Raw genomic sequence first — 18,667 nt, 5'->3', positions numbered from 1 at the left:
GGCACCACATAGGGTCAGGGAAACTGGCGCCAAGTTTACCAAGAGGAGGCCCGAGGCAGCCGGACAGAAGGGTTGGTAAGAAAGGCCAGACAAAGGACACACAAAGGGGGTCCTGTGAAGCGCTCCAAAGTTATCTGGGAGTTGTCTGAGCCCCTCACCTGGTGAGCACAGTACGACGTGGGCAGCCGTTACCTGCAGACGTGGTCTGGATAATAAGAACTGTGAGTAAAGGCCCTGGACTGCATCACTGACTCCGTGTCGTTACTGCTGCTGCCCTGCACCATCACCCCCATCCTCCGCATACACTGCCCTGAGGCTATACTCCTCCTGTGGGGAGTTATGCTACGCTCTGCTGCACCCACAACACCAGCCTCAGCGGTCTGCCCTGGAGCGGCGGTTCACTCTGACCGCAATCCACGGGTGGCGTAGTCGGACATTTAAACATCAAAACCACATAAATAGTTCCGCCACTGGTTTGACCGCCCTGAGCCACGGAACCGGGTCGCCGCCACGGAGACTACAACCACCAGCATCCACCAAAAAGGGTCCGGCTCCGGGTGTCCCAAGGCCCAGGGGGCGCGTCAGAACATTTTCATCACCTTTCACAATCACCAATGGGACAAGGCAGGGATGTTCTCTGTCCCCTCTCTTATACATCCTAGTGACGGAGCACCTGCTCTCATCAATTCGCCATAACCCCAATATTAGGTGGATTGAGGTGGGAGGCACCGAGTACAAGTGCTCTCTATTTGCTGATGATGTCCTAGTATATATCACTCAATCACATATATCCATCCATGCTGTTATGGCTGAAATAGATCACTTTGTTACATGGTCAAATTTTAAAATCAATGCAGCGAAGTCTGAGGCCCTCGATGTCTCCCTCCCCAAATCCATATAGGATTCCATCCAGTCCAACTTTCCCTTTGCCTGGCCCTCACAGGGTATCAAATACTTAGGAATTCCTATTCATAGAGACCTCTCCCATCTATGTTATCTTAATTTTGGGCCCTTTATTGAACAACTCCATACAGACCACGGTTGGCAAGTTAGAACTGTAAGATTCACTACGTGAACCACTGGTGTTTTGTGGAAAAGCACATGTACACTGTGTTCCAAATTATTATGCAAAAAGTGTTTAGGAGTGATAAGGGAAGAATTTGTTTGTTTGTCAGTTAAACTCATTGATGGTGATGTGTGTCAGGGCTCTTTATATCACTGTAAGCAATTGCAGACACCTGTGCTAATTAGTTTGGCAGGTGTGTCCAATGAAAGGCAAGACTACTTAAGAAGGCTGTCACACATTATTAAGCAGCCTACATTTTCTGCCAAAATGGGAAAGAAAAAGGATGTGTCGGCTGCTGAGAAGCAACAAATTGTGGAGTGTTTAGGTCAAGGCATGACTACAATCAACATTGTGCGATGATCAGGATGAAGTGTCTTGGCAATCAAGAAGTATGTAGCTGATTCACAGTACACACGTGTGCGTGCTGATAAGGGCAAATTGAGGACTCTTTCCTACAGGCAATTACGTCAGGTTGAAAGAGCAGCGGCAAAAAAGCCTTGTCATAGCAGCAGACAAGTTTTTGAAGCTGCTGGTGCCTCCAACGTCCCCCGAACAACAAGATGCAGGGTCCTTCAGAGGTTTGCAGCTGTGCATACGCCATCCTGTCGACCTCCTCTATCCACTTCACACAAGAAGAAACGGCTCCAGTGGGCCAAACATTAAAGACTGATTTCAAAACTGTTTTGTTCACGGATGAGTGCCGTGCAGCGCTCGATGGTCCAGATGGATGGAGTGGAGGATGGCTGGTTGATGGACACCCCACGCAAACACGGCTACAGCGCCAACAAGGAGGAGGTGGAGTAATGTTTTGGGCTGGAATCATGGGGAGAGAGATTGTCGGCCCCTTTAGGATCCCTGAAGGCGCTAAAGATGAACTCCATAATGTATGTGGATTTTCTCAAACAGCACTTCCTGCCATGGTTCAAGAAGAAGAACCGTGTATTTCACAGCAAGATCATTTTTTTGCATGATAATGCACCATCTCATGCTGCACATAAAACATCTGCATCTCTGGCTGATATGGGCATAAAAGGGGACAAACTTATGGTGTGACCCCCATGCTCCCCTGACCTCTACCCCATTCAGAACCTTTGGAGCATCATTAAAAGGAGTGTCTATGATGGCGGGAGGCAGTTCACATCTAAGCAACAGCTCTGGGAGGGTATTCTGTCCTCATGCAAAACAATTGAAGCAGAAACCATCCAAAACCTGACAAATTCAATGAATGAGAGAGTTCAAAAGCTCCTTTCGAACAAGGGGTCCTATGTGAAAATGTAACATCACCTAGAATAAAGTTTTGAGTTGAAAACTGTTTGATTTCAGTTTCTAACAACCTGCTAATGCTTATAATTTCAAAAATGACCATTTTTTTGGTCTTTATTAAAATGAAAAGGTTGATCGAAAAGTTTGGGGGATCTAAGAGTGTGGCAACCCAGTAGTCATGATTAATTCGAATTCTGACAATATGAGGGTCATGCTGCAGGTAGTGCAGCAAGAAGGCACTTATGTGTCTTGCGCATCTCGGAGCCCCAAAATTATTTTCCGGGCTAGATGCAGCTAAAAATTATTATTAATTTTAAATCTGGTGAAGCTTTAGTATAGATGGCCTAATAGGATCAGTGCTGCACACTGCTACAAAGCCCAAATTATTTTCCAGTCAAGATACAGATAAACATGATTAGTAATTTTAAGTCTGGTGGAGCTTATTATAGATGGCCTAATAGAATCAGTGCTGCACACTGCTACAAAGCCCAAATTATTTTCCAGCCAAGATACAGATAAACATGATTAGTAATTTGAAAGCTTAAAACGGTTGGTAGGGTGATTTTAACCAATCATCAAGCTTTTACTCTTCCCAGGATGACAAAGGGGTAGAAAAGTCGTTTCGGATCCATGATTTGTTCATCTTTATGAACGTGAGTCTGTCTACATTATCAGTGGAGAGCCGCGTGCGCTTATCTGTCAGCACACCACCAGCAGCGCTGAACACACGTTCAGACAGAACGCTGGCTGCGGGGCATGACAAGATCTCCAAGGCGTAAGTGGCTAGCTCCGGCCATTTATCCAGATTGGAAGCCCAAAAAGAGCAAGGGTCCAGTGACACAGTCATGGCTTCAATGTTTACTTGGAGATACTCCTGTACCATTGTCTCTAGGCGTTGACTATGTGTCAGACTTCTTGTCTCCTGTGGCCTTGCAAAGGATGGGCTAAAAAAGTGGTGAAATGATTCCGCAAAATTGATGTTACCAGCAGATACTGTGGCTCTGTTACGGTTTGAGTGCTGAACACTTGACGGTCCCACGGTTGGCAAGTTGGAACTGTGAGATTCACTACGTGCACCACTGGTATTTTGTGGAAAAGCACATGTAAGATTCTGCAACAGTCTCTGCTGATACTCCTGCATGCGTGCATCCCTTTCTATGGCAGGAATAATTTCTGCAAATTTACTTTTGTACCGGGGATCTAACAGTGTGGCAACCCAGTAGTCAGGATTATTTCTAATTCTCACAATTCGAGGGTCATGTTGCAGGTAGTGCAGCAAGAAGGCACTCATGTGTGTTGCGCATCCAGGAGCACCAAGTCCCTGTTGTGTTGGTGGCAAGGTAACAATCATGCTTCCTTCCTCTGTCCTCTCCCCCCAACCTCGCACAACAGAAATGTGATCAAGGTCTCCCTCATCTGATGAGTCTTCCATCAGTTCGTCCTCCACTTCTTCCTGGGCTCCTGCACCTTCCTCACTAGTTTGGCTGCTACCATGCGCCCTGGTAAAACCATCTCCCCCACCCTCACATGCCTGCCGCCTTGGTGCTGCCGACCGTCTGGACCTTGCAGATGTTAGCCCTTCCGCATACAACTCCTCCTCCTCTACTTCCTCCACCTCCTCTTGTGCCACCACCTGACTCCGAATTCTGTTTAACATGTGCTCCAGCATGTAAATCACCGGAATAGTCATGCTGATAATGGCATCGTCAGCACTAAACATCTTCGTCGCCATTTCAAAACTGTGCAGAAGGGTGAATAGGTCCCTGATCTGAGACCACTCCTCCAGCGTGATTTGCCCCACCTCTGGATCTCGTTGGCCCAGGCTATACGTCAGAACGTATTGCACCAGGGCTTGTCGGTGCTGCCACAGTCGCTGCAACATGTGCAGAGTTGAATTCCACCGGGTAGGCACATTGCATTTTAGCCGGTGAAGTGGCAGGCCCAAGACTTCTGTAGAGATGTAAGTCGCTGAGCTGTGGGATGCAAACGGCGGAAGTGAGCACACAGCGACCGTGCCCTCTGCAGAAGGCCATCTAGTCTGGGATAGTGGGCTAAAAATTGCTGGACAACCAGGTTCAACACGTGAGCCATACAAGGCACGTGTGTGACATTGCCCCGGCAAAGGGCCGCACCCAGGTTTGCAGCATTGTCGCACACGGCCTTCCCTGGTTTCAGGTCCAGTGGAGACAACCATTTATGAAATTGGTTCTCCAGAGCTGACCACAACTCCTCAGCTGTGTGACTCACATTTCCCAGACATTTCAATGTAAAAACCGCCTGATGATGTTGAGCCCTACTGCCAGCATAGTAAGGAGGTGTGCAGGATCCCTTCTGCGCAGTTAGAAAGCTTGTGGCATGACCAGACAGGCTTTGGGTGCAGGTGGAAGACTGAGAGGAGGTTGAGGAGGCAGAAGCAGTGGAGGAACTTTGACATAAAGAGGATTGACGCACAACTCGTGGGGACGGCAAGACTTGGACAGCAGCCCCTTGTCCTGCTGTCACCATAGTTACCCAGTGCCCAGTCAGCGACATGTAACGCCCCTGTCCATGCCTACTCGTCCAAGTGTCTGTGGTGAAATGCACCCTGTCACACACAGAGTTTCTCAAAGAAGCGGTGATGTTGTGTGCGACATGCTGGTGGAGCGCAGGCACACCTTTCTTTGAGAAGTAGTGCCGACTGGGCATCTGGTACTGGGGCACTGCGACGGACATAAGGTCTCGAAAATCCTCTGTGTCCACCAGGCGGAAAGGCAGCATTTCTGTAGCCAAGAGCTTGCAGATGGTGAAATTCAACCTCTTAGCTTTCTCATGGCTAGGAGGAAATGGTCTTTTACTTGTCCACATCTGAGGGACCGAGGGCTGGCTATTGTGCTTAGACGGGGTTGATAAGGGTGTCCCCGGCAAACTGCCGGTCTGTGAGGAAGATGCAGGCGGACATGTTAGTGACGCACCCCCTGGGCCATGTTCAGGGAATACCCGGAGCCGGATCTGACAGGGGTAGTAGTCCTCGTGGCGGTGACCCGGTCCGTGTCCAGGGTGTCAAACTAAGTGGTTGGCAGTCTTGGTAGATGTTGTTTCAGTGTCGACTACGCCACCCGTTGATTTGCGGTCACAAGGCCGCCGCTGCAGAACAGTCCGCTGAGGCCGGTAGTATGTGTGCAGCGATGGTGGTATAACCCCCAACGGGAGGGGTATGGCCTCAGGGCAGCTGGTGCGGATGATGGAGGTAGTGATAGTGCAGAAAGGAGAGTCAGAGACGTGAGATGCAGTTTCAGGGTTTTACTCACAGGTGTTCCTTCAGTCACTCTGGCCTTGAGTGACCACCCGAGACGTGCTGCATTCACCAGGTGTGGGACTCGGCTAACCCCCAGGCAGTTCTGGAGCGTGGTCCTGAGCCCCCTTCTCTTTCTCTCTCTGCTGGCCGTCCCCACCAGGGATCCACCTTTGTCCGGTTCCCTTGGGCCTTCTATGGTAAAACCTTCTCTGGCTTTCCTGACCCTACTCTTGGTGTACCTTCCTGGTGGATGTGGTGAGGGTCGTGGCAAAGTTTGACCACGACCTCCGGTTCCTAGTTAAGGGTTACTTTTGCCTCCGCCAGCTTGGGATCCGGTGTCCTCTTCTGCCAACCCTTCACCCTTCTGGCTTAATTCTGGGATCTCAGGGTTCCCTCTGGCTCTGCGTCTCTGGGCCTTTCCTCCTCCTCTCTCTCCACTGCAGGCTTGGCCCTGGAGCTGGGCCCAGCCGGAGCCACAGCTCCCTGTCAGCCCTCCTGGCTGAGCTCCTCTCTGAACTCTCCTGGACTCTCTGACCCTGTTCCTAAGATGGTGCCCACCATATATACTCCCTCTATGTGTGAGCCCAGGTGACTAGCACCCAATGGGCTCCTACTTCTATGCCCAGAGCCCCTCCCCTATCTGCCCCTACACTACTGGGATGTTCCTCCCCCCCTCCCACTCCAGCCAGGGACAGACGCTGTCGTACCTGCACATCTAACTGGTGGGAGTACCGTAGTTCTGTCCCCCGGAAATGGGATGTATGTAGTGCATGCAGCCTACTGAGCTCAGTCCCACACCCCATCCTTACCCGGGAATGGAATACCACACCTCTGGGTCGAGGTGCAATACCCCTGTAGCAGCCGAGTCCTCGGGGTGCTACATTCCCCCCTGGTAAATCACAGCACGTCCTCGGGCTGTAAAAGAATAAAACATACCAAAACATACAAACTTTTTCAAAACATACACGAACATATAAAACATTATAAACATTATCAGATTCTAGCAATATAAACTTTTTCATATAAAACTCTTTTATATAAAATGTTCTTGTTCTTCTGGCCACGGTGCACTTGTGACCAGGTAAAGTGCTACAGTCACTGGGAGGAAAACAGTAATCCTCCTATAAAACCGGTAGGGGGCGCTTTAGGAAGCGCAACTATTTACAAAGGTATGGCCGCTCTCAGTCCTCGGCCAGGGAGAGGGAAAGAACGACCGCTCTCAGTCCTTGGTCAGTGGGAATAAGGGATGGCTGCTCACAGTCCTCAGCCTGTTTAAGGGATAGGGACACACGGGTAACAGTTTGCTGGTCCCTACGGGGACTATACTTTACTGGTAACAGTTCTTGTACCCTTACGGGTAACTATTTACAGCTTCACTGTACCGTACTTTAATAACGGCATCCTCCTGCTCCTTCTTGAGGGTAATCTTCAGACCCGTCCGGGTCCTCTTGACCTTCCTCGAACCGCAGCTCTTCCTCAGTCAATCTGTGCACATGGAGAGCATATGGACCTTTGGCACATTGATGCCGGGTGAAGGTGACCTCATCACCCAGGTAAAGATCACGTCCTCTGTGTCCCTCCGGCAGATGGCTCTCGACGTCCCTGCGGGTGACAAAGACGTCGCCGGGGGTTCTGTGGTCCCAGATAAAACCCCAACCGTGCTGCAGTTGAAACTTGATTACGGTCCCGGTGGCGCGGGGACCATGGGCTGCACGGGGGTTTCGTCTGGTCCGGCTTTTCTGTTCCGCACTCTGTACTTGCAGCCGCTCCTCGCGGACCCGCCTCTCTCGCCGTTCCCGGTAGAAGACCTCCAGCTGTTGCCGGCAGCACTCTGCTCGCTGGGCTGCGGCCGCCCGGGTCTCATGGGTGAACCTAATGAGGTTTTCTCCGGTGGGGTCCCATTCGAATTGGGCTTCCTCCAACGGGAGCGGGACGATCTTGACAGGCGCCGGAGCCGGGATCAGGGGCTCACACAGGGGCCTTTCCTTCCGGAATCGGGGATGGATGTATTCCGGTGGCCACTCAAAGGGCTGCCCATCCGGGCAAGTATGCTGGGCGAACAGATCTTCACCCAAGGGCAGGACTTTGAGGGTTGAGGGCGCGGTGGTGGCAGCGGCACCCGGATTCACCAGGCCTTGCGACCAGGCTGGGGGCACCCTGAAGGTTAAGGGCACTGTGGAGACGGCGACGCCCGGGGGTACTCGACCTTGCGACCAGGCCGGTGGCGTCTCCTGCTTGGCCGCGCTCAGGGTTGCGGCGCGTGACGTCACAGGGGGCGTGGCCGCGGCTCCTGCTTGAGGCCTAGTCTGGAGCGGTGGTGGTGCAGCGACGGGCACGGTAGGGGGAATTTCGGGCTCTGCGACGGGGAGCTGGGGCAGGCTCACGGTTTCTAGGCTTGGGGTAGTGACGTCCCCTTTACCTGCCTCCGTCTCTTCAGCTCCTTCCACGGCGTCGTCTCCGGCCTTCATTCCTCCTGCACCATCCTCAGAGGCAGTCAGACTCCTCATCTCGGGTGGCGTGCTCCGCTGGCGGGTTCCAGCCTGCTGGGCCATCTCCCGACTCCATTCAGTCAGCGTTTCTCGCTGCACCTGGGCCATCCTCCGTGCGAGGCCCTCTAGCGCAGTCTGTGCACGCTCCCGGTCTCGGGGGAGCTGTGCCAGGATCTCCACCAGGTCTTGTGGGGTGGTGACTTGCAACAGGCTCCTGACCACAGGGTCGGTGCTGCCTGACTCTCCCTCCATCTCCGGGTGCGACCTCCCCAGACTCCTCCAGGCTGCACCCATCCTCTCTCTTTTGGTCTTGATCCGCCCACACTGAGGGTGGTCCCGGGGCAGCTTGGTGATTGTCAGTCCTAGGGGCAGACCCCCCACGCTGACGGACATCTCAATCATTACAGTCTCTGATGGTGGGGGCAGTCTTCGCTTTTGGCGCCATTCTTGGACCTGGCCCACGATGGGAGGTGGTCTCTTGCCACCCTCTGGCACGCCCATAATGGCGTCCGCTCTGCCAGGGCGGGAAATCTTCTCTGATGGCGGGAATCGTCTCCCAGTGGCGGGAAACTCCGTGGATGGCGGGAAAAAGCTGCAGATGGTGGGCAACCGGCGGGAAATGATCCGAGATGGCGTCCGATGGCGGGGACCCTCCGGAACTGGCGGGAGACTTCTTCTTACGGTACTTATAGACTTTTCTTCAGGCACGCAGTACCCGGTGGTTGCGGGCACGTGATCCTGCCGACTACGCCAAAGTTGACGCACCCCCTGGGCCATGTTCAGGGAATACCCGGAGCCGGATCTGACAGGGGTAGTAGTCCTCGTGGCGGTGACCCGGTCCGTGCTCAGGGTGTCAAACTAAGTGGTTGGCAGTCTTGGTAGATGTTGTTTCAGTGTCGACTACGCCACCCGTTGATTTGCGGTCACAAGGCCGCCGCTGCAGAACAGTCCGCTGAGGCCGGTAGTATGTGTGCAGCGATGGTGGTATAACCCCCAACGGGAGGGGTATGGCCTCAGGGCAGCTGGTGCGGATGATGGAGGTAGTGATAGTGCAGAAAGGAGAGTCAGAGATGTGAGATGCAGTTTCAGGGTTTTTACTCACAGGTGTTCCTTCAGTCACTCTGGCCTTGAGTGACCACCCGAGCCGTGCTGCATTCACCAGGTGTGGGACTCGGCTAACCCCCAGGCAGTTCTGGAGCGTGGTCCTGAGCCCCCTTCTCTTTCTCTCTCTGCTGGCCGTCCCCACCAGGGATCCACCTTTGTCCGGTTCCCTTGGGCCTTCTATGGTAAAACCTTCTCTGGCTTTCCTGACCCTACTCTTGGTGTACCTTCCTGGTGGATGTGGTGAGGGTCGTGGCAAAGTTTGACCACGACCTCCGGTTCCTGGTTAAGGGTTACTTTTGCCTCCGCCAGCTTGGGATCCGGTGCCCTCTTCTGCCAACCCTTCACCCTTCTGGCTTAATTCTGGGATCTCAGGGTTCCCTCTGGCTCTGCGTCTCTGGGCCTTTCCTCCTCCTCTCTCTCCACTGCAGGCTTGGCCCTGGAGCTGGGCCCAGCCGGAGCCACAGCTCCCTGTCAGCCCTCCTGGCTGAGCTCCTCTCTGAACTCTCCTGGACTCTCTGACCCTGTTCCTAAGATGGTGCCCACCATATATACTCCCTCTATGTGTGAGCCCAGGTGACTAGCACCCAATGGGCTCCTACTTCTATGCCCAGAGCCCCTCCCCTATCTGCCCCTACACTACTGGGATGTTCCTCCCCCCCTCCCACTCCAGCCAGGGACAGACGCTGTCGTACCTGCACATCTAACTGGTGGGAGTACCGTAGTTCTGTCCCCCGGAAATGGGATGTATGTAGTGCATGCAGCCTACTGAGCTCAGTCCCACACCCCATCCTTACCCGGGAATGGAATACCACACCTCTGGGTCGAGGTGCAATACCCCTGTAGCAGCCGAGTCCTCGGGGTGCTACATTAGGTTGCCTTGATCCAAAGGTGGTGCTATCGATGTCGGACAGCGCTCAACACCAGCTGGTGTTACCACCTCCAAAGAAAATGATGACCTGCCAATCACGCTGGCTGTTGCGGGTAAAGAGGTGGCAGGTCTGCGCCCCAAAACAGGTGTGACTGCTGTCCCCCCAGTCACAGAGGATGAAGAGGCCGCAGATGCACAAGATATGGCAGACGGTGGTTGGCCCGGCCGGCTAGGCCGCATTGTAGCATACTGAGCTTCCCACTGCAACTTATGCTTCATGTCCATGTGCCGGTTCATGCATGAAGTACTCAAACTATGTATTTTTTGGCCTCTACTTAGCTTTTGCTGACAAATGTTACAGATAACACGAGTTGGGTCATCTTTATCGATCTGAAAAAATGCCCAGGCTATGCAAGGCTTAGCACCCATGCGACCTGAAGAGCCACCACGACTTGTGGTGAGAGGCAGAGTTGTGTTTGAGGATGCAGTTGTTGACGTGCTTCCAGTACTACGTCTCTGTCCAGGAAGGCGCAACCTGACCTCGTCGTCACTAGCATCTTCCTCCACCTCCTCTGCTGACCTCATCTCTTGGCTGACTGTGGGTTGACAGTAAGTGGGATCTCCAACCTCATCATCATCACCCTGTGCGTTATCACAGCCGTCGTCCTCAGAGCCAACCTGTTCCTGCCCTGACAAAAAACTAAAGTTGTCGCTCCAATCAGGTATTTGAGTCTTATCATCGTCTTCCTCATTGTCTCCACCAACAGGAGTTACAGTTTGGGAATGAGGGTCTACATTATGGTCAGAACCTTCTGCGTTTGGTCCTGGATCCGACTCATAAAGATTCTGGGCATCAGTGCAGATCATTTCCTCGTCTGGATTCACAGAAGCGCTGGAGTCGACCTCTGATTCCCAGGCTATAGTATGAGTAAACAGCTCTGCAGACTCAACCATCTGTTCTACCTCATACTCAGACGGGCAGCTGGAGATTTGGGAGCTGTGAGGAAGCAAGTGCGATTGGGGTGACACCTTTGAGGACTGGAGTATTTGTGATGTTGAAGTTGATGTGGAGGAGAGCCCACTTAAAGGAGCACTTGATATCCGTTGAAGCACCTGCTGTTTTTGTGCCTCATCTGGAATTTGTAGCGATTGGCGTGGCCGTAAGAAAGGGATCTTATCACATTGTCCGCTAAAAGAAGTAGACATTTTAGTTTGGCTGGAAGATGGTCTTTCTTCTGCAGATGTTACTGTTGCTTTAACACCTACCCCACGGACACAACCTTTTTTCCCCTTCCCAACACGCCTATTCCCCTTTCCACCAGCAGCAGGCCTTTTTCCACTCATTTTGGTGGTTAACTAATTCACAACTCTGGAGTTGTTTGCACAAAAAAACAATGGATGGGAACCGAGCAGAGCTGAGTGGCCAAACTGTGGTATTAGGCCAAAACTATTGGCTGGGTTAGATGCAGAAAAAAATGATATTCAATTTGCAACCTGATGGAGGTCAGTATAGATGGACTAATAGAACAAGTCCCACACACAGCTAGAAGCCCAAATATTTTTTCAGAGGTAGATGCAGAAATTTTTTTTATTCAGTTTGCAACCTGATGGAGGTCTGTATAGATGGATTAATAGAACAAGTCCCACACACAGCTACAAGCCCAATATTTTTTCAGAGGTAGATGCAGAAAAAAAATATATTCAGTTTGCAACCTGATGGAGGTCAGTATAGATGGACTAATAGAGAAAGTCCCACACACTGCTAGAAGGCCACATATTTTTTCAGAGGTAGATGCAGAAAAAAATATATTCAGTTTGCAACCTGATGGAGGTCTGTATAGATGGATTAATAGAACAAGTCCCACACACAGCTAGAAGCCCAATATTTTTTCAGAGGTAGATGCAGAAAAAAATATATTCAGTTTGCAACCTGATGGAGGTCAGTATAGATGGACTAATACAACAAGTCCCACACACAGCTAGAAGCCCAATATTTTTTCAGAGGTAGATCCAGAAAAAAATATATTCAGTTTGCAACCTGATGGAGGTCTGTATAGATGGATTAATAGAACAAGTCCCACACACAGCTAGAAGCCCAATATTTTTTCAGAGGTAGATGCAGAAAAAAATATATTCAGTTTGCAACCTGATGGAGGTCAGTATAGATGGACTAATACAACAAGTCCCACACACAGCTAGAAGCCCAATATTTTTTCAGAGGTAGATGCAGAAAAAAATATATTCAGTTTGCAACCTGATGGAGGTCTGTATAGATGGATTAATAGAACAAGTCCCACACACAGCTAGAAGCCCAATATTTTTTCAGAGGTAGATGCAGAAAAAAATATATTCAGTTTGCAACCTGATGGAGGTCAGTATAGATGGACTAATACAACAAGTCCCACACACAGCTAGAAGCCCAATATTTTTTCAGAGGTAGATGCAGAAAAAAATATATTCAGTTTGCAACCTGATGGAGGTCTGTATAGATGGATTAATAGAACAAGTCCCACACACAGCTAGAAGCCCAATATTTTTTCAGAGGTAGATGCAGAAAAAAATATATTCAGTTTGCAACCTGATGGAGGTCAGTATAGATGGACTAATACAACAAGTCCCACACACAGCTAGAAGCCCAATATTTTTTCAGAGCTAGATGCAGAAAAAAATTATATTCAATTTGCAACCTGATGGAGGTCAGTATAGATGGACTAATAGAATGATGCTATGCCCAAAAGATTTTACTTCACTAGGTGCAGTAAAAAAATTGGTATTCTATACACAGGTGGTATATCTTGCAACACAGATAGGCTACTCCACTGACTAACACACTCTGCAATAGGCCAAAAAGGATTAGCTTTGCTAGATTCAGCCAAATGCTGTGAAAAAAACTTGCACAGCACTGGCACAGACCTGCCTGGCAAAAACTGATAGGAACTGATGTAACCTAGTCCTGAAAAGGACTCCAATTACAATTAGTCTTTACTCCCACAATCTATCTATTTAAGAGCACAGACCTGCCTGATAAAAGTCGTAGGAAATGCTGTAACCTAGTCCTTAAAAGGACTGCAATCACAACTATTCCCTACTCCCAAGCTATCTGTAGATTTGTGCGAAAATTGGCTTGAAATTAACAAGGTATAGCGCACACAGCAACAGCGGTGCCGTCTAACACGCAGCTGCAGCAGTGAGAAAATGGTGGCGACGGGGAAAATGGCTTGGTCTTATAGGGCAAGGACATGTGACATACACTGCCAATGACACATGCCCTTGCTTGTGTGAAAAAAAGCACTTCGCTCCGTGTGTGCGCTGCTGATAGGCTGACAGATTGCACCTCCCCACTGTAAATGCGGGAAAGAGAAAAAAAAAATGGAGATCTTCATTGTTCCTGCAGAGATCCATCCCCTGCCCCTCCCCCCACCCCGCTGTACACTGAAACTGCGTATTAACATTAATTTTCATCATTACTGAGAAAAAATCCAGTTATGATTTTGGTGCACGAACAGTTATCGAACATAACCTCGAACAGCCGAATTTTTCTCAAATTGTTCGTGTTCGCCGAACGGCTCGAACACCGCCCAAAACAGCTCGAATTTGAGATTGGCGAACAGTTCGAGTAGAACAACGCTCATCTCTAGTTGCCACCACATTCTACAGCTCCTGCACCTCCATCTCCTCTTCAGTCTCCGAAATAACCACATCAGTCGCAAGCTGGAAGCACTGCAACACTGCCTCGGCAAAGCGGCAACAGGCTGGGCTGAAGCTAATATTCTTAGGTGACAAACCACACAACGCTCAAAAGTTGTGGACAGCTCTGAAAGAGCAGGTAGACCTGTAGCTGACACCACTGACCCTACAGCCAGGCATAGTTGTGTGTGACAATGGCCGGAACCTAGTGGCAACTCGTGAGTGAGCTCACACATGTACCATGCCTGGCCCATGTGCTTAACCTCTTGGTTCAGCGGTTTCTCAAAGCCTACCTGGATCTCATGGATCTGCTTGTTAAAGTACGCCGCCTGTGTGCCCATTTTTGAAAGTCAGCAACAGCTTCCGCTGCCCTTGCCGTGCTTCAGCAGCATTTGCAGCTTCCAGCTCACCAACTGATCTGCGATGTCCCCACCCATTGGAACTCTACATTGCAGATGTTGGGAAGGATTTGTGAGCAGAAGAGGGCAGTTGTTGACTACCAGCATCAACAAGGCCATCGGTATTCAGTTCAGACTCCACCCATAAGACCTCAGGAGTAGACATGGATGTAAGACATATGCATCCTCCAAAACTTTGAGGACTCCACCAAGATGCCATAATTAGCATCACCATCCCGCTTCTCTGTCTTCTGAAACGCTCTCTGCTCACAATTAAAGGGGATGCATTGCAGGTGGAGCACGATGAGATGGAGCAAGGGACAATACTGGGTGATTCCACACAGCCCCGCCTCATCTCATCCCAACGTGGATTGGGTGACAATGAGGAAGAGGAGGAGGAGGAAGAACAAGAGCTAGTTTTCCTACGGTACTGCCTGAACAACTGTCATACCGTCATTTCAGCGTGGATGGCCTGAGGACAGAGAGGAGGAGGAAGAGGAGGAGGATGAGAAGGAGAGCATGGTCAGTCGTCCTCTTGGTGAGGACACGGAAGTCTTGCATCTTTGCAGTCTGGCACACATGGCTGAGTTTATGTTACGCTGCCTTTTCCGTGACCCTCGCGTTATCCAAATTTTGGGTGACAGTCATTACTGGTTGGTGACACTTCTAGATCCACGATACAAGGAGAACTTTCTGTCTCTTATTCCCGCGCAGGACGGGCCTAATAAACTGGGGCAGTATGAGAAGGCCCTTTTGCGGAATTATTTAAAAAATTCCTATCTGAAAACACTGGCGGCAGAGGTGACAGTTCATTGGACAACCACGAAGTATAGGTGAGAGAGACATAAATGCAATCCAGCAGAGGCAGGGAAACACTGTCAAAGTTCTGGGACAGTTTTTTCAGACCCTCCCATCGCACAGGCCCTGAGACGCGGAGTACTCTCACAAGGAGGCAACAGTTTCGGAAGATGGTGAGGGAGTACCTTGCCAACCGTACTAACATCCTCCGTGATTCCTCTGTGCCTTATAATTATTGAGTATCCAAGCTGGACATGTGGCATGAACTGGCTCTCTATGCCTTGGATGTCCTGACTTGCCCTGCCGCTAACGTTTTGTCAGAGGGGTTTTTTAGTGCCGCCGGTGGAATTATAACCGATAGGTGCATCCGCCTGTCAGCTGAAAATGCTGACAGGTTGACTCTTATAAAAATGAACAAGGGCTGGATTGGGCCAGACTTCTCAACACCACCGAATGATAGCAGCATAACATAAACTCAAATACAGTGTTTTTTTCGAGGTCTAACTCTATTCCCATGCACCTCTGTCTTCACACCCAGACATGGGTATACGCTTCCTGATTTTGTCTATTTGCTCTTGTCCTCCTCCTTCTCATCCTCCTCCATATCACCACCATATCTATCATATCACCATATCTATGTCTCTTGCAAGGGACATTGGAGTTCCTCCAAATTTTTGGCAACCGTTGCATTCACTGCATAGGCAAACAGTATGAGAGACACACTTCCTAATAATGGGAACATTGTTTTCAGGAGGCCCTCCGACCTCTACGTCTCTTGCAAGGGGCATTGGAGTGCCTCCAAATTTTGGCAGTCGTTGCATTCACTGCATAGGCAAACAGTATGGGAGGCCCACTCTTTTTAATGGGAATATGTCGTTACTGTGACCCAGCTCTATGTGTGTTTAAATTGTTAGTGGGTTTTTTCCTAAATTTTGGCAGCCATTGGACTCACTGCATACCCTATAACTGTATAGCAGACCCTCTCCTTTCTAATGGGAACATGTCGTTACTCTGGCCCAGCTCTATGTGTGTTTAAATTGTTAGTGGGGTTTTTCCTAAATTTTGGCAGCCGTTGGACTCACTGCATAACCTATAACTGGATAGTAGACCCGCTCCTTTCTAATGGGAACATGTCATTTCTGAGGCCCACCTCTATGTGTCTTTAAATTGTTATTGGGGTTTTTCCCAAATTTTGGCAGCCCTTGCAGTCACTGCATATGCAATAACAGTATAGGAGACCCACTCTTTAATAATGGGAACAACAAAGCATAGCCAACTGCTGGCCTTTTAAGAATAGTAAGGCTGTAAAAATAGTGTTTGTAACTTTCACAATCCCTCCTTCATAAATGAAACAGGATATGTCTGATGATGTTTTACACACCACATGGCCAGATAAGGTTGTAAAATGTTAAAATGACATTTCCCGATGAATGTTTTTGTCTTGGTTGAAAGCAATGCAAAAGTGCAAAAATGCATCAAAAACTCTACGTGTGAACATAGCCCAAGGCGTGGTGGACATTTTTGTTTTTGGTTATTTATTTTGCCTTATACACAAGTCATTATCCAGGAAAGGATATTCCTTAACATATTTCCCAGGAAAATCCATTTTGGTTTCGTTTTTGTATGTTTCATTGTGAGTTCGTAAAAGTGGCGTAATATCTCTGACAACGTTGTTGACAGCAGTGACCTGGGAGTCAGAAATGATTCCAGGGGTCTTCTCCATGCTGTTCCCATGTCATTTGAGCACTGTTCCCATCGATTTGGGCAATTTTTAGGCCCCCTGCAGACCGCAAGGGGGAGCTGCTGGAAAAATGCTCGAGTTTCCCATAGACTTACATTGGGCTCGTTACTCGGACCAAGCACTCGAGCATTCCAATTTGCTCGACCCAAGCAACGAGCACCCAAGCATTTTAGTGCTCGCTCATCACTAATAAGCATTAATACTGTATGTGGGCCAAAGAATGGGACACTTCTACTGTAAGAGGGTGTCAAAAGCGGTCATTCCTATTGTAATGTATTTTATTTTGGGGACACTTTTACTGTAGGGCGAACAAAAGGGACATAGCACTATTTTACTTTTCTTCTGCATCTGGTGCAGTGTGTAAGTTGGTGAAAAAGGAGACAGGGTAGAAGTGATCAGCCAGAGATCTGTGTGTTAAACTCTGTAGAGAAGAGTCATTGCTGGAAAAAATCATAGCAGCTTGCGCCGAATGAAGTAGAAAATTCTTACAGTATTTATCTGACTATAAGACGCACCGGACAATAAGACACACCCCAAATTTTGGGGTGGAATATAGGAAAAAAAATATTTTTTATAAGATGGGGGTCCGTCTTATAGTCTGAATAGGTATCTTACCTGGGGGGCGGTAGAGGGAGGGTCACAGGAGGCAGGGTCCTTCAGGATGCCGGTGCTTCAGCAGCGGGGAGTTGCGGTGGTGGTGAAACAGGATCACAAGGCCCTCCGTTCCCTTCCTCAGGAACCTGGCGCCTGCAGCAGAAGAGATGAGATGGCTGAGGCCTATTGTCTGGCTGATGCCCGGTGTCTGGCTAAGGCCGGATGCCTGGCTGGGGGCCAGGGTCGGTGTCTAGATGGGTGCTGGTGTCTGGCTGGGGGCCGGTGAGCGCGGCCATCTTCCTGAAGCTGTGATCTACAGGAAAATGGCCACCCAAGCTACCAGTCTGCACATGCGCTGGCTTGAGCGACCATTTTCCTGTAGATCACAGCTTTAGGAAGATTCCTGTGCACACCGGAAAGCTGCGACACCGCTCTGCCACGCCACTCACTAGCTCCCAGCTAGACACCGGCCCGCAGCATCTCACCTCTTCTGCTGCCGCCGCCGTGTTCCTGAAGGACGGACGGAACAAAGGGCCCTGCGATCCCGCTCCAACACCACCGCAACTATCAGGTAAGCTCTATGTTCGGACCATAAGACGCACCCCTCATTTTCCTCCCAAATTTGGGGAGAAAAAGTGCATCTTATTGTCCAAAAAATACGGTAATTACTTCAATTGGAGACATCACTGATGAGTCACTGAGATTTACCTGTACTGTAGACATATACTGTGATCACTTTATTTCCTGTACACTTCCATTTACTTAATACCTGATCACTTTATTACCTGTACACTTACACTTAATCTATATATTATCTACAGAGCTCCTTTGTATAATGTCACCGGTGATCACTGTATTGCCTGTACACTGACATTATATACAAAGCTCCTGTGTATAATGTCACCGGTCATCACTGTATTACCTGTACACTAACACTATAAACTATCTACAGAGCTCCTGTGTATAATGTCACCGGTGATCACTGTATTACCTGTACACTTACACTATATATACTATCTACAGAGCTACTGTGTATGTCACCAGTGATCACTGTATTACTTGTACACTATACACTATATATTATCTACAGAACTCCTGTATATAATGTCACCAGTCATCACTCTATTACTTATACACTTACACTATATACTGTCTACAGAGCTCCTTGCGTATAATGTCACCAGTGATAATATTAGTATTTGTACAATAGTTTTTGTTAATGATCATTATCATGTTATTAAGTAGTCACCGCTATATGTGGTGGTAATATATGACCATGGTGTTGCAGTATGTGTCCCTTGTATGCAGTATTATTGATATATTGGTCTTGGTATTGTGGTTTTTGTTCAGTTACAGCATAGTGGTTAGATTCAGACACTACAGTA

The sequence above is a fragment of the Phyllobates terribilis genome, unplaced genomic scaffold, assembly GCF_046119375.1.
Source record: "Phyllobates terribilis strain yellow unplaced genomic scaffold, ASM4611937v1 Scaffold_1__5_contigs__length_1240528914, whole genome shotgun sequence".
In the NCBI taxonomy this organism is placed as follows: Eukaryota; Metazoa; Chordata; class Amphibia; order Anura; family Dendrobatidae; genus Phyllobates; species Phyllobates terribilis.
The sequence above is the reverse complement of the archived record's forward strand: the minus strand, read 5'-3'. Positions refer to the sequence as shown.